The sequence below is a fragment of the Pan paniscus genome, chromosome 4 (genome assembly GCF_029289425.2).
Source record: "Pan paniscus chromosome 4, NHGRI_mPanPan1-v2.0_pri, whole genome shotgun sequence".
In the NCBI taxonomy this organism is placed as follows: Eukaryota; Metazoa; Chordata; class Mammalia; order Primates; family Hominidae; genus Pan; species Pan paniscus.
The window spans coordinates 23,684,364-23,702,341 of NC_073253.2; the positions used below are offsets into that span (position 1 = coordinate 23,684,364).

General features: G+C 36.3%; 1 long non-coding RNA gene across 1 annotated transcript in view; it reads right to left on the reverse strand.

Moving 5' to 3' along the window:
• Nucleotides 1-16,936, reverse strand: part of LOC129397743 (uncharacterized) — a 155,516-nt gene extending 138,580 nt beyond the window's left edge. Inside the window, exon 1 of the long non-coding RNA XR_008625333.2 lies at nt 16,808-16,936. This is a non-coding gene — a long non-coding RNA (uncharacterized LOC129397743). The remainder of the gene's footprint in view (nt 1-16,807) is intronic.
• Between the last annotated feature and the right edge of the window lie 1,042 nt (nt 16,937-17,978).

A 17,978-nucleotide genomic window follows, 5' to 3' on the forward strand; every position in this document is an offset into this window, starting at 1 on the left:
TCCTGGGGACCTGATCACCCTCACCCACCTCCTTTGTAGAGCAGAAGCTGCATGCAAGGAAGACAAGTCAAGAAGACCACAGGCTTCCACCAGTGCCCAGAGTAGTGGCTTAGATAATTTTATCAGGGGAAAAAGCAGTCCATAAAAAAATAGAGTGCCCCAAAGGAACTGATTTTATTTGAAATGGCATGAGGAAAGTTAGGCTAAAGGGTACTGTTGATAACAACAGATTCTCTTAACTAAGAGCAATAAGCTTAATCGTAGACCAAACAGTTCACCAGGAGAAACAAGGAAAACTAAGAAAAGCAAAGCTCAAAGACTGGCCTCAAAAACTACCTCTGCCAGAATTTAATTGGATCAAACTACCAAGCAATTTATATTCCAGGACATTATCAAAAACAATGAAATAATCAGCCTGTAATTAGTGGAGAATGAGTACTGGGCATAATACCACACGAGTCAGACACCTTAAAAAAAAGACATAGAGCAAGCAATAAAACAGTAGAAGAAAGACCCATGAAAACCACTGTCTTAGCTTGTGCAAAACCCCAAGACTGCACCTTCTGAGTAGCAACACCAAAGGCTTCACATTGTGGGGGAACTAGACTTTACTACATTAGTCTAATGAATTAATAAAACAAATAAACAAGAAAACAAGAATTGAAACCAGCCCCAAAGAGAAGGAAGCGAATCAGTGTCTAGAGTTGCTACATTACCTAAGATGTCCAAGTTTTAACAAAAATGTATGAGATATGAAAAGAAACAGAAAATTGTACGTACATATTAGTATTGACAGATATGCAGTCTAAAGAATAGAGAAAAATAGAATAAAGACAAATGAATAGAATCTCAGAGAAATGGAGGACTCCTTAAAGGAGCACTAGCACACACATAGTGGGAAGAGCAGAAGGAGAAGAGAGAAAGAAAAGGGAGCAGAAAAATATTTGAAGAAATAATGGCTGAATATTTCTCAAATTGCCTGAAAAACATTAATCTACACATAAAAGAAACTCAACAAAATCCAAATAGAAAATTTGAAAGCAGCAAGCAAAACAATGATTCATCATATATAAGGGAACCCTAATAAAATTAACAGCTGACTTCTAATAAAAAAACATGAAGGCCAAAAGGCAATAGGATGATATATTCAAGTGCTGAAAGAAAAATAAAATTTCCACTAAGAATCTTAGATCCTGGCTAGGTGCGGTGACTCATGCCTGTAATCCCAGCACTTTGGGAGGCCGAGGTGGGCGGATCACCTGAGGTCAGCAGTTTAAAACCAGCCTGCTCAACATGGTGAAACCCTGTCTCTACTAAAAATACAAAAATTAGCTGGGTGTGGTGGTACACACCTGTAGTCCCAGCTACTTGGGAGCCTGAAGCAGGAGAATCGCTTGAACCCAAGAGGCAGAGGTTTGCAATGTGCCAAAATCGTGCCATTGCACTCCAGCCTGGGTGACAGAGCGAGACTCTGTCTCAAAAAAAAAAAAAAAAAAACTTAAATCCAGCAATACTGTCATTCAAAGCTTAAGACTGAAGATGAAATAAAGATATTCAGGTAAACAAAATCTGAGAGAATTCATTGTTAGTAGAACCATTTTATAAGAAATACTAATGAAAGTTCTTCAGACTGAGAACAAGTAACCCTGGGTAGAGGTTCAAATCCATGCAAAAAACAAAGAGCACCAGTAACGGTAATTATATAATTATAAAAGACACTATAAATCCATATTTATTCTTCTTATTCTCTTAATTGATTTTAAGCTATTGTATATGTGTATATAATTATATATATAATTGTGTATACACAAATAAAATTGCATGTACATAGCATATGTTTATAAACTGTATAGTGTAAAACTACATTTTAAATTTATAAAAATTGATAAAAAAATTTTTAAATGTCAATTTTAAGAAAAGTAAGCTGAGCTTGTTTACTTTGTTTTTAAAGAAGGGTTGACTAAAAAATTATTAAGCAGGAGGAAAAATTATTCTTGTACATGCATGGGTTAGTCAGTTTGAGCTACTATAACAAAGTATTATGCCTGGGGTGGTGTAAAAATAAGAGAAATTTATTTAGCACAGTTCTGAAGACTAGGAAATTCAAGATTAAGGCACCAGCAGATTTGGTGTCTGGTAAGAGTCCATTTTCTGGTTCATGGAAGGCATCGTCTCACTGAGTCATTATATAGTACAAGGAGCAAACGAGATCCCCTGGGCCTCTTTTATGAGGGCAGTATGAGGGATTCACCTCCCAAGGTCTCACCTCAATACCATACCTTAGGCATTAGGATCTCAGTATATGAATTTTGGGATGACACAAAGACTCAGACCATAGTAATACTGTATGTCACATACTACATCTTGTTAGATGTTATAGACTTTGTATTTAACTGCTAAACATAAGGCAATAACAAATTATGATTTAAAAAATAATAATAATAAAGATTTTTCTACCCGCGCTATTGGCTTGCATTAGATTGATATATTTTGTGAGAAAGGGAAATAACACACAAACAATCAACTAATAAAATGGCCCAAAAGAAATCCAAAAGAAAATATTCTCTTCTAAAAAAAGTGTTTACAATTATTACTGGATTGACATATTTACAATTTGCTGATTATACTAATGTATCATGAACTATATATACAATAATTACGATGCAGAAGTTCCCTAAAACCTGAAAAATATTAGTTTTTTATCCTAAGGTTTATGGATTTTCTGTAACCTGAGGAATGCAACTGAGTATTTTTAATATGTATGATTTAATTGGTGTTAAATAATTCTCTCTTTTTTGTCAGGAAATATTTCATTGCATCTTCATCTTTGAAGGATAGTTGCACTCATTTATAAAATTTCAAGTAGTTAGTTGTCTTCTTTCAACACTTAAAAGATGTATTTCCATTGTTTTCTGGTTTTCTTCACTTCTGCTGAAAAGGAAGTCCTGGCCGGGGATGGTGGCTCATGCCTGTAATACTTGACTTTGGGAAGCCAAGGCAGGATGATCACTTGAGGCCAGGAGTTCAAGACCAGCCTGGACAACATAGCAAGACCCCTGTGTACAAAAAAAATTATTTTAAATTAGCCAAGCATGGTGGCATGCACCTGTATTCCTAGCTAGTTGGGAGGCTAAGGAGAGAGGATCCCTTGAGCCCAGAAATTTGATGCTGCAGTCAGCTATATCATGCCACTGGGCCACAGAGAAAGACCCTATCTCTAAAAATAAAAAAGCAATTCTTAGTTTTGCTCCTGTGAAGTTTATGTGTTTTTTCTTTCGGTCTGCTATCAAGAGTGTTCTTCCTTGTCTTTGCCTTTCAATGTGTTTTAGTGTGATGGGCTTAGCATCTGTTTTTATATCTTTAAATATTTCATCTGCCACATCCTGTTCTCTTCTTACAGGACTCCAGTTAAATATATGTTAGATATTCCAACCATGTCCTGTTGTTTCTTCCTCTTTCCTGGCTTTTCAGTAATTTTCCCCTCTGTTCTTCATCCTGGATAACAACAACTGACATTTCAGCTGACACTAGCCATCTTTTGTGACATGTTCATTTTATGTTAAACACAAAAATTGAGCTATTAAATTCAGTTGTTTTATATTTCAGGTCTATAACTTTTTATTCCTTTTATATAGGTATCTGTTTTCTTTTTAGATCAGTCAGGAGCTATGCTGACCCAAGGTTAGGTTGCAGTTTTTTTAAGGTTGATTCTCTACTTTTGATTCATTCAAATTCCTTTCACCAGTCCCACTGCCAACTTTTTTTAATAAGCTCTAATCACATCATGCCAGAATTATTGCAATACTTTCAAGACTCAAGACTTGCTTCTTCCAATTTGCCACACTGTGCAGAATACTCTTTAGACAAGGCAAATCTAATCATGTCATCCCCTAATTAAAATGCCATAAGGGCTCCACGTTGCTTATAATATTGCAACTAGGACATAACCCTTCAGGTCCAAAAGCATGGGTCATTTAGTAAGGCCCTTCTTCCTTGGCAATTCCTAATCTATATAATTTTTTGTCTTCTCAGCATTTTGAAGTTTCCAAAAACTTCTCTCTGCTTTTTAGAATCTTTATGCTTACCTCTTAGCTTGAGGAATTTAAGAATTCATCAATTACCTCAAGAGAGAAGATTAATGAGCACTGGACATTTTTTGTACTTGCCATTTATCCAGGATCATGCTCTCTCAAGTCCTGATTGCTTTGGCAGCCCTGAGCTCTATTGTGTTGTGTTTCCAGATATGGGATTATCAAAAACTCAAATTTTCTGCTTGTCACGGCATTCTCAGTCTTTTGCTTGACTCCAATCCCTCATCAGATTCTTGAAAGCTTCTTCACAAGAAAAATAGAACATCATCAATAATCAATTCACTCTGCCTTTCTTCTCCTCTAGTTTAACTTAACCATGCAGCAATTTATTTTTCATTACCCCTTGTCTAATCACATGCAGATAATATTTATTATTTGTATATATGACTAAATACCTTTTGAAAATTGATAGACCTTGCCACAATAGTATCTCTAGAGACTACAGTTATCTCAATTCTTCATAAACACTTACAAATATATAAATACACATATACATATATACACACATACATATGGATGTTCTCTCACACACATACACTGTGATCTGAATCATAGTGTTAGTTCCAGCTTTTATCCATCAACTTTACCCATTTATATAAAATCCAATTGAATGTAGACTGTGGCTGTTCTCTCCATACTCTTATGATTGACTTAGGTCCTCACGGTTCACCTGAAATTGCCCTCAGAAAAGTAATGAATAACCTTTTCATCCCTAGATAAATGAGAATCTATATTTTTTTCATATTTTTAGTATCTTCTCAATGTCCACATGGTTAATCTTTATTCCTTTATGTATTCCCTAACACTTCCAAGTTTCTGAGGATGTACTGAATCTTGGTTCTTTTCAAAGCAGTCAAAACCTCGTCACTCTTTCTTTCGATTATTCCTACTTCCCCTCTTTTGTTACAGAGCTACATAAAGTTCAAGTGAATGTTTTACAGATTCAAAACCTATTGAAGATCATTGCCATGTCTGATTTGCTTTTGTATCTCAACAGTGTGTCACAAATTGCAGATATTTATTAAGTGAATTTAATTACATAACAAATATGAACTGCTAAAAAAAAACCTGAGTGTCCTCTATGTACAACAAAATAGTAGTAGAATAAATAATTTCCACTTGGTAACAATCTGTATTAAATATTTAAAATCTTGAACTGGTGATAGTATAATCAGAAATAGGTTTTAGAAAAAATCAATTGAAGAATGGTATGTGGTTTAACTAAAATTAGAATGTTAAAAGGTATTTAATGTTTCTTTATCAACACTGAACTATTTCTTCAAAATGAGAAATTGCTACTAAATGTTGGTAACAATGACTTGCCAAGAACTAAGGAGACACCTATCTGGATGCTTTTCTGGTTATTTAAACATTATCTATTCAGTACTGAAATTATTGTCTTCCTCTTCCCACCCACAAGCCTGCTTTTCTTCTTTCTGTGTCTGCATCGGTGAATAATACCACAGTCCAGACAGTAGTCTGAGATGGAAACCTGAGAGTCATATTTGACTATGTTACATGCTTTACTTCCTACAAACAGCAATCTCTATAAATTCTACTTCCAAAATACTCTTGACTCCATCTTCCTTTCCCCATTCTCACTGCCAACTTTTTTTATAAACTCCAATCACATCACACCAGAATTACTGCAATACTCTCAAGACTCAAGACCCACTTCTTCAGACCAGCCTGGGCAACATGGCAAAACCTGTCTCTAAAAAAAATACAAAAATTGGTGTGGCATGGTGGCACAAACCTGTAATCCCCCCTACCTGGTAGGCTGAGGCAGGAGAATTGCTTGAACCTGGGCGGCAGAGGCTACAATGAGCTGAAATCATCCCACTGCACTCCAGCCTGGGCGACAAAGCAACTGTACCAAGTGCTCTTCAGAAAAGGCAATCTAACCATGTCATCCCCTAATTAAAATGCCATAAGAATCCACATAGTTTTCAATATTAACTTTAATATGTTTTACAAGGCTCTGCCTGATCCGCTTCTCTTTCCCTTTTCTGTATATTACTTGTTACTTCTCCACACTCAGTGTTTCAGATTTAGTGAACTTCCTCAAGTTTTCTAAGCCAGTCATGGGCCCTCTAATCTCTGGGATTTTTACACATGCAGTTCCTTTGCCTGGAAGTCCTTTCCCTGCCTCTTCTCTGATTAATTCCTACACATTCTTCAAGTCTCAACTAACATGGAACACTCTTCAGAAAGCTTTCCCAGACTCTAATGTTGGAGATAGCTGCTTCACAAATTGTCTCATAAACAACCTGCCCTTACACATAACTTGGTATAATGCACTGTAATTTTCTGATCACTTATCTTTTCCTCACAATGGTCTTTAAATTTCCCAAAGAAATCATTTATTATAGTTATATACATGTGCTAGGTAATGTACATATTTTTATTCATAATCAAATTCATCAAATCATCTTTAGACTCTCCAATATTATCTTACGAATAATAATATAAAAGAAATATATTTCGTGTTACTTTTATTTTCCTCAAATTACATATTTTTGTTTAATGTCTCAATAAAACTTTAAATGTATTGGTGAATTTACCAATTTTTATGCTCATTATTTCTTTTTGAATCTCATTCGTTAATTCTAGTTTGAGTTTTGTCTTCCTAAATAGCATCCTTTGCCATTCATAATATCTATTATGGTGCTTGATACATAATAAATGTAACAGGCATGTTTGGGCCATTCTCTTATTTGATGGCCTATCCTCCTGTGGCAATGATTCTAGCAAGAAGAGGCAGCTTCACTTGCCAGGTTTGTACAACCATGATCCTTCACTTCCCTTGTTTGGACCTGAACCATGGGCTGAGCAGATTAGATTCTTTCTTTCTTTGCGGAATTTGAATTGTGAGATACAAAGCCTAGGAGTCATTTATTTGGTGGTGGTCCTGAATCAGGAAAGTCATGTTTCTCAGAGAATGGGGTAGCTGTCCTGTTTGAGTCATGTATGCTGAAAAGCTAGTAAAGACAGGTTTACAGGGAAAATGAAAACAACAGAGGAAACACAAAGAGAACACCAGATGTAAGAGAATTATGTTCCCTCAAGAGAAAAAAAGAGATCAAATAGCTATTTTAGTAATGATGTCTTTGGCTTCGTGTCCCTACCTAAATCTCACTTGAATTGTACTCCCATAATTCCCAAGTGTTGTCGCAGGGACCTGGTGGGAGGAAGCTGAATCATGGGGACAGTTTCTCCCATACTGTTCTCATGGTAGTAAATAAGTCTCACAAGATCTGATGGTTTGATAAGGGGAAATCCGTTTCGCTTGGCTGTCATTCTCTCTCTTTCCACTGCCATGTAAGAAGTGCCTTTCACCTTCCACCATGATTGTGAGGGCTCCCTAGCCATGTGGAATTGTGAGTCCATTAAACCTCTTTCTTTAGTAAATTGCCCAGTTTCAGGTATGTCTTTATCAGCAGCATGAAAATGGACTAATACTAGTAACTATTTTCCAGTTTCTAATTCTAGCACCTCTTGAAATCTAGATGTGTTTCCTCCCCTTGGGTTCCGTGACATGCCCTCGTAGTTCTTTTCCTTAGACTCCTTAATTTAAACCAGCCTCTTTCTGGCATCCAAATGCTCCCTAAATGAATCTGTAGTTTAAACATATTTACTGAATAAACATGGGAAAGGAGGAAGGAAGGAAGGAAGGAAGGGAGGAAGGAAGGAAGGAAGGAAAAGGAAAGAAGGAAGGAAAAGGGAAAAAGCTAAGGAAAAAGAGGAGGAAGAAAGAGAAGTAAGAAGAAAGGTCCTTATTTCACAGGGCTTATTAAAATTTAATTGGGGAGCCAAAAATAAATGTACAGAAAAATATAGTTTCATAAAGCATAACTTTTATCTTTTTTGAAACAGAACTGTTATAAAACTTCCATACTATTAAATAGGTACATTATATTCTTCAAAATGAGTTAGTTAATTTTTGAGACAGAGCAGAGTTAAAGTATATGTTTGAATTTTGTACCATCAACACTAATGAGCTCAAAATGTAACTGTGGCACATGAAATAACTTTTTCACTTATTTTTCAAGCAGTCTTATTTTCTTTAAATAATTTTATACATTAAATATATTCTGTCAGTGAAACCTTCTCAGGAAATATATTCAAGGTAAGGGCCAAATTAACATTATAAACAAACAAACAAAAAACCTCTTAGTTCTTGAAAGTAAGTGCTTTTCCCAAGGAGTGGAATCAGAGAACTTATTGAAGAAAATGGGATTTTAGTTATGTCTTAAATTATTTTTACTGGCAAAGATAGGTGAAGACCAAAACTCATATACACAAAAGCTAAAAAACTACAATGTCTAGGTGTGCTTTCCTTTTATTGAATTTTAAGATTTATGAGTTGGTATGAGATTGTGGAGAACCTTGGAAGCTAAATTCAGGAGTTTATTAGGCAATGAGGCAACTTTGAAATTTGAGAGGCAAGGAAGGATGAATGACACATGATAAAATATAGATTAGATGGAGAAGTCAGCAAATGATATAAGTAGAATAAATGAAAATTCTGAAATAATCCTATTAGGAATTTTTTGGACACATATTACCTCTTTGGGGATTATGACCTTTTCCTAGCACTAACTTAAACCCAGTAGCCAAGAGCTAGGCATAAAGCATTTCCCTGGAAAGGTATTTCTGACTGATATAGTTTGGCTGTGTCCCCACCCAAATCTCATCTTGAATTCCCACATGTTGTGGGAGGAACCTGGTGGGAGGAAATTGAATCATGGGGGCAGGTCTTTCCCATGCTGTTCTCATGATAGTGAGTAAGTCTCATGAGATCTCATGGTTATTATAATTGGGAGTTTTCCTGCACAAGCAGTTTTGGCTTGCTGTCATCTATGTAAGATGTAACTTGCTCCTCTTTGCCTTCCACCATGATTGTGAGACTTCCCCAGCCACGTGGAACTGTAAGTCCAATTAAACCTCTTTCTTATGTAAATTGCCAGTCTTGGGTATGTCTTTATCAGCAGCATGAAAATGAATTAATACAGTAAGTTGGTACCAGTAGAGTGGAGGCTGCTGAAAAGATACCCAAAAATGTGGAAGTGACTTTAGAACTGGATAACAGGCAGAGGTTGAGACAGTTTGGAGGGCTCATAAGAGGACAGGAAAATGTGAGGAAGCTTGGAACTTCCTAGAGACTTGTTGAATGGCTTTGACCAAAAGCGTGATAGTGATATGGACAATAACAGTCCAGGCTGAGGTAGTCTCAGATGCAGATAAGGAACTTGTTGGGAACTGGAACAAAGGTGACTCTTGTTATGGTTTAGCAAACAGACTGGTGGCATTTTGCCCCTATCCTAGAGATTTGTGGAACTTTGAACTTGAGAGAGATGATTTAGGGTATCTGGTGGAAGAAATTTCTAAGCAGCAAAGCATTCAATATGTGATTTGGGTGCTGTTAAAGGCATTCAGTTTTATAAGGGAATCAGAGCATGAAAGTTCAGAAAATTTGCAGCCTAACAATGTGATAGAAAAGAAAAACCTATTTTCTCAGAAGAAATTCAAGCTGGCTGCAGAAGTTTGCATAAGTAACAAGGAGCCAAATGTTATTCCCCAAGACAATGGGGAGAATGTCTCCAGGGCATGTCAGAGGTCTTCATGGCAGCCCCTCCCATCACAGGCCCAGAGGTCTAGGAGAAAATGGTTTCCTGGGCTGGGCCCAGAGTTCCCTTGCTGTATGCAGTCTAGGGACTTGGTGCCTGTGCCCAAGCCACTCCAGCCGTGACTAAAAGGGGTCAAGGTACAACTTGGGTTGTTGCTTCAGAGGATGGGAGCCCCAAGCCTTGGCAGCTTCCACATGGTGCTGAGCTTGTGGGTGCACATAAGTCAAGAACTGAGGTTTGGGAACCTCCACCTAGATTTCAGAAGATGTATGGAAACATCTGGATGCCCAGGCAAAAGTTTCCTGCAGGGCCAGGGCCGTCATGGAGAACTTCTGCTAGGGAAGTGCAGAAGGGAAATGTGGGGTTGGAGCCCACACACAGAGTCCCTACTGGGGCAGCACCTAGTGGAGCTGTGAGGAGAGGGCCACCATCCTCCAGACCTCCGACAGGTCAATGGTAGATCCACTGTGAGCTTGTAACATGTGCCTGGAAAAGCCACAGACAATGTAAGCCTGTTAAAGCATCCAGGAGGGAGGCTATACCCTGCAAAGCCACAGGGGTGGAGCTGCCCAAGACCATGGGAATCCACCTCTTGCATCAGTGTGAGACATAGAGTCAAAGGAGATCATTTTGGAGCTTTAAGATTTGACTGACTCACTGGATTTTGGACTTGCATGGGGCCTGTTGCCCCTTTATTTTGGCCAGTTTCTCCCATTTGGAACAGCTGTGTTTACTCAATACCTATACCCCCTTTGTATCTAGGAAGTAATTAGCTCTTTTTTTTTTTTAATTTACAGGCTCATAGGCAGAAAAGACTTGCCTTGTCTCAATGAGACTTTGGACTGTGGACTTTTGAGTTAATACTGAAATGAGTTAAGACTTTGGGGGACTCTTGGGAAGGCATGATTTGTTTTGAAATGTGAGAACATGAGATTTGGAAGAGGCCATGTGCAGAATTATATGGTTTGGCTATGTCCCTACCCAAATCTCATCTTGAATTCCCACATGTTGTGGGAGGGACCAGGTGGGAGGTAATTGAATCATAGGGGCAGGTCTTTCCCTTGCTGTTCTCATGATAGTAAGTTTCACAAGATCTGATGATTATTGTAAGGGGCAGTTTTCCTCCACGATCTCCTTTTGCTTGCTGCCATTCTTGTAAGATGCGACTTGCTCCTCCTTGCCTTCTGCCATGATTGTGAGTCTTTCCCAGCCACATGGAACTGTAAGTCCCATTAAACCTCTTTCTTTTGTAAGTTGTCCAGTCTTGGGTATGTCTTTATCAGCAGTGCGAAAATAGACTAATACCGTGATAAACCCCACCTCCAACCAGGATGAGCTAAAATGTCTTTCCTGACCATCTGTCCATTCTTTGCAAGGTATCATTAAGACGTATTTAACTGCCTGCCCTCCCTACTAACCTGAAAGCTTTGTGAAAACTACCACTCTAGTTCCAGCAAAGCTTACACTGATTAGATGTGTAATACTTCTTTTCAGTCAGAGATCTTGTCGTTGGGCAAGGTCTGAGACCTCTAAAGAGTAATCTGGAGTCTGCTTCATGTCCTATGGATGAAGCCTATCATACCTCGTAGAAGATATAATAAAGAAAGTACCATGTCTTGCTGCTGCTGAAACACCTGCCAATAACTCTGATGTGGTGGCATTTTGCCTGGTTTCTTTCCTGGAATTCTTCCTCCCCTAGCATACTTGATTTATATTTTAAAATGAGCCATTCTCTTAATTATCGAGCATTTGTAGAACATCGTGTGCTTACAGAGCACTCTAAAATATCCTATAAATTATTTTCATCTATGCATAGAAAGATGATATTTGTGATATATCCATTCTTTAGATGGAAAAACTAGTGAAAAGATTACCATGCTATCATACAACTAGCCAGAAAGGGGGTCATTTATTTGTTTCTTCTCTTAAGACACAACAATTCTCCAGAAATTATAGCTATGAGTTTTGTTTTGTTGCTTCTGTACAGCCTTGGACAGCCTTTCTTTGTCTATCAAAATAAGCAATAGGGAAATATGTGTTTTTTTCTGAAACATGTGCTAAATAGAAAGTTCAGAATTTCTCCATTCAGTGGCAAGCTGAGCCTTCAACTACTCATAAATATTGAAGCAATGATTATGTAATACATTAGTCTCAGTAAATACTAGTGAGAAATATATACTATAATACTATAGGCTTTCACTTGACTTTTTTCAAAAGTGTTTTCGTCCCATTTTATGTTTAATATGATACTTTTTGGCAGGTATTTTATTTATTATATAAAATATACCCACCACAAATCTTTAAACTGCCTTGAACCCTGAGTTTCACTCATTCGATCAAAAAAAATATTTCTAAGTTTTTGTAATATGTTCCAGGAAAATAAGTCTATAGCTTTTCTACCCTGCCAAAAAAAATTACATCAGGATTCCCACAATAAATAAAAATAAAATAAAAAATTTTATTACTTCATAAAATTAACTCTCTCGGCATGTTTTACACACAAATTATTGCTATTCAATAATTACATTTTTTAGATTGTTCAAAAATTTAAAAATGTATATATCTGTCAGTGTAAGTATTGTTTATCTTAAGTTTCACATTACTGTTTAATTTGCATTGTACAGATTTGTCCTCAATGAATGATTTGAATAATGAGATTAACTCTAAACAAAATCAGTTTGGTTTGCTATATATTTAAAGAAATAAACCAATCATCAAAGAAAAAAAACAGGCCAAAAAATGTGTCCTTTTGGTGACTACCCAGGGAACACATTTGGAATTGACTATCCCTTCAATTTCTAAGGCATGTTGCTATTTGCTGAATTTAGTTTTGTGAAAGATGGAATTAGGCTCCACTAAGATTATTCCATACACAAATTCCAGATATATTCAAGACTTCAATGGGTTTTACCCACAAACAAGAAAAATGTGAAAATGAAGTTCAACAACTATGGGTATGTCATCAAAACATTTTTTCTCCCAGAAAGCAGAGTCTACTATGCATGTTATCCATCATTACTGTTACTCTCTGATCCAAATCTGAAGCTTCCATCTTCGTATGGATCTTTTTTCCTTTTGCTTACTTGACATTAAAAAAAAATCATACCTACATAATAAATAATATGATTTTTTTAATCCAGAGATTTTTTAGAATTACCTATGCTCACTAATTTCTAATTCTAGTCAACTCTTCCCTATTCCTGAAGTAGCATATACTGTATTTCAGCTCAAGAACAGAATCCATTGTTTAGGTTTTTACTTCAAGTCATGGAAATTATTTTAAGAATATTGGTAATCATCCAATTTTTCACGGAATAATATCAGATGTCTATGGCATATATTTTACCTGTAAAGTATTCTGCTATTAGCTAAACAGCTTTTGATAATTAAATTGAAATACATAACTTTATACAAGACTCTTCTTTTTTAAAAAAATATTTATGTTTATTTTTATTTCCATAGGTTATAGGGGAACAGGTGGTGGTTGGTTACATAAGTAAATTCTTTAGTGGTGATTTGTGAAATTTTGGTGCACCCACCACCCAAGCAGTATACATTGCATCCAATTTGTAGCCTTTTGTCCCTCACATCCTTCCCGCCTTTTTCCCCTGATCCTCAAAGTCCATTGTGTCATTCTCATGCTTTTGCATCCTTATAGCTTAGCTCCCACTTATGAGTGAGAAAATACAATGTTTGCTTTTCCATTCCTGAGTTACTTCACTTAGAATAATACTCTCCAGTCTCATCCAGGTCACTGTGAATGCCATTAATGCATTCTTTTTATGGCTGAGTAGTATTCCATTACATATGTATACCACAGTTTCTTTATCCATTCGTTGATTGATGGGCATTTGGGTTGGTTCCACGTTTTTGCAACTGTGAATCGTGCTACTATAAACAGGCATGTGCAAGTACCTTTTTTGTATAATGACTTTTCCTCTGCGTAGATAGCCAGTAGTGGGATTGCAGGATCAAATGGTACTTCTAATTTTAGCTCTTTAAGGGCTTTCCACACTGTTTTCCATAGTGGTTGTACTAGTTTACATTCCCACCAGCAGTGTAGAAGTGTTCCCTGTTCACCGCATCCATGTCAACATCTGCTATTTTTGTTTTTTTTTGATGATGGCTATTCTTGCAGCTGTAAGGTTGGATTACATTGTGGTTTTCATTTGCATTTCCCTGATCACTCATGATGATGCATTTCTTTATGTTTGTTGGCCATTTGTATATCTTCTTTTGAGAATTGTGTATTCACGTCCTTAGCACACTTTTTGATGGGGTTGTTTGTTTTTTCTTGCTAATTTGTTTGAGTTTGTGTAGATTCTGGATATTAGTCCTTTGTCAGATATATAGATTGTGAAGATTTTCTCCCACTCTGTGGGCTGTCTGTTCACTCTGCTGACTGTAGAATACAACAAATTTTCTGGACACAAAATTAATGTATGCAAATTAGTAGCTCTTCTATACACCACCAGTGACCAAGCTGAGAATCAAGTCAACAACCCAACCCATTTTACAATAGCTGAAAAAACACAACTTAGGAATATACCTAACCAAAGAGGTGAAACACCTCTACAAGGAAAACTACAAAACACTGCTACAAGAAATCACAGACAACACAAACAAATGGAAACACATCTCATGCTCATGGACGGGTAAAATCAATATTGTGAAAATGAGCATATTGCCAAAAGCAATCTACAAATTCAATGTAATTCCCATCAAAATACCACCATCATTCTTCACAGAACTAGAAAAAACAATCCTAAAATTCATATGCACCCAAAAAAGAGCCCTCATAGCCAATGGAAGGCTAATCAAAAAGAACAAATCTGGTGGTATCACATCACCTTATTTCAAACTATATTATAAGGCCATAGTCACCAAAACAGCATGCTACTGGTATAAAACAGGCACATAGACCAATGGAACAGAATAGAGAACCCAGAAATAAACCCAAATAATTACAGCCAACTTATCCTCAACAAAGCAAAAAAAAAAAAAAACATAAAGTGAGGAAAGGACACCCTGTTCAACAAATGGTGCTGGGATAACTGGCAAGCCACATGTAGGAGAGTGAAACTCGATCCTCATCTCTCACCTAATACAAAAATCAACTCAAGATGGAAGAAGGACTTAAATTTAAAACCTGAAACTATAAAAATTCTAGAAGATAACATTGGATAAGCCCTCCTAGGTATTGGCTTAGGCAAGGATTTCATGACCAAGAACCCAAAAGCAAATGCAATAAAAACAAAGATAAATAGCTGGGACTAAATTAGAGCTTTTGCATGGCAAAAGACGCTTCTTGCAGTAGAATAATCCCAAATACTCAAGAAGCCTCAAAAAACCACTTACCATGGGACATTTTTTCCTCATATTAATATAGCTAAATTTGTCTCAATGTAACATCCAGTTCTGATTTCTACTATTGCCTTTTGAAATAAAACAAATGTCTTTCTTCAAATAAATACTGACAGACATATGTCTAAACATTCATTCATTCATAAATTAATTCATTAAGCAAATAACTATTCAACTTCTACCCTGTAGCAAGAACCATTTTTGAATAAAACAAAATGGCCTCTATGCCATCAGAGCTTGCTCTTTAATAAAGCATTTATCTATTTATTATAGGTAATTTTTCTTTGAACATGGTTTTTAGAATGTTAGCATACTTTCTATAGTTAGTTTTGATTAATTTTAGCTTTTCAATATTCCTCTCAGAATAAATAAAATTAAGTCTAACCAAATCTCTAACTTTATTACATTATGCTGTATTATTTATATAAATTATTTATATAAATATGACATACTCTAACATATTATTTTACATTGTATAGTATACATCCCCACTAAAACATACATACATTCAACACAGAATATCAAATCAGTCCACTTCTTATCTGGATGCTGCTTTGATTCATCCAGAACAATGCTCCTAGAGAAACACATTTGGGTCCTTGATGACCACTAGACATGAAGTCAAAATAAATCATTTTGTCTCTCTGCGTTTACATTTACACTTACAGAATGAAATAATTCCTATATTACTTATGGGGTTATGAGGACCTGATTAAAATTAAGTATGCAAATCAATAGATAGATAGTGATATGGTATGGTTCTATGTCACCACCCAAATCTCATGTTGAATTGTAATTCCCAATGTCGAGGGAGGGATCTGGTGGGTGTTGATCGGATCATGGGGGTGAATATCCCCCTTGCTGTTCTCATAATAGTGAGTGAGTACTCATGAGATCTGGTTGTTTGAAAGTGTGTAGCACTTCCCCCTTCACTCTCTCTCTCCCACTCTGCCATGTGAAGATGTCTTTGCTTCCCCTTCGTCCTTCTGCCATGATTGTTAAGTTTCCTGAGTTTCCTGAGACTTCCCAGCCATGCCTCCTGTACAGCCTGTGGAACTGTGAGTAAATTTAACCTCTTTTCTTTATAAATTACTGTCTCAGGTAGTTCTTTATAGCAATGTGAAAACAGACTAATATAGATGGATGGATAGATAGATAGATAGATAGATAGATAGATAGATAGATAGATAATACATATAGTGTAAGCTGTAATTTGCTACACAAGTATACCAGTAATATTGTTATTGTTACTATTATTATTCTTACTTCTTTAGGAGTTCCATATATCTCTGACATTAATTTATTTTATATATTGCAATTGTTATTTCCAATTTTTAAAACAAGGGTTTAATTAAAAAATATTTATTAAGTGCCATATACTAACAAATTTAATTATTATATATGTGGCCTCCTATGCTTCACTTAACACTCATATCAACTCAGTTAAATAATGACTATTATTTATATGACTACACCTATATTTATATATAATGCTTTATTCTCTTAATAAGATTATACAGGATAAGAGCGCATTAGCTATGTTAGAAACCACATCACATTGTTGGCCAAAATGTAACACTATAGCTTTTACTGCTTCTTGTTTTGCTTTATTGATTAATATTAAACACTCACTATAATGTCAGATGTTGCCCTAACCTGTATTTCCACAGCTGACTTTTTGAACTCAAGTTCAGTATTTACTTATATTTTCATTATACTTACATTTGATTATTTCTAGCCATCATTCATCTTGAAATCTTAATTTTGTCCTCAAATATTTCCATTATCTCTCCAAGCTTTGATTATGAATATTTTAATAATCTTTCACTCCACATCTTCAACCAACTTGATGGAACTATAAAAAAGAACATCAGCTTTAAGAAACCCTGACACAGTTCAAAATCCCAGATTAATATTGTCTCACCAATAATGTGATAAATCCTTTTACCCCTTCAAAAATATTTTTAATAAAATAACAAATATGACTGGAGTCTGAATAATGAAACAGTAGTAGTTACAGGTGTGTTTGTACCTGTATTCATCTGTTCTCATGCTGCTAATAAAGACATACCTAAGACTGGGTACTTTATAAAGGAAAGATGTTTAATTGACTCGCAGTTCCACATGGCTGGGGAGGTCTCACAATCATGGCTGAAGGCAAATGAGGAGCAAAGTCATGCTTTACATGGTGGCAGGCAAGTGAGCTTCTGTAGGTGAACTGCCCTATATAAAACTATCAGATCTCATGAGATTTATTCACCATCTCAAAAACAACATGGAAAGACCCACCCCATGATTCAATTACCTCCCACTGGGTCCATCCTGTGACACATGAGAATTATGGGAGCTACAATTCAAGATAAGATTTGGGTGGGGACACAGTCAGAACACATCAGTACCCTATTTGGTGTTCCTCTGTAAAGAGGGGATGTCTTAGAAATATATGCCTAAATAGTGATTTCCTGAAAGTCTGTGATCTAATAGTCAGTATTTTTACACAGTGAAGCAAATGGTTAGGGACAGAGAGTAGAGGGATAGTTGAGGCATGGTGATGTAGTTTGGCTCTGTGTCCCCACCCAAATCTCATATCAAATTGTAGTTCCCACTGTTAGAGGAGGAACCTTGTGGGAGGTGATTAGATCATGGAGGCAGATTTCCCCTTTGCTGTCCTCATGATATCTGGTTGTTTGAAAGTGTGTAGCACTTCCCCCTTCACTCTCTCTGTCTCTCCCACTCTGCCATGTGAAGACGTGCTTTCTTTCTCTTTGCCCTTCCACCATAATTGTAAGTTTCCTGAGGCCTCCAAGCAATGCTTCATGTAAAGCCTGCAGAACTGTGAGTCAATTAAACTGCTTTTCTTCATAATTCACCCAGTCTCAGGTAGTCCTTTATA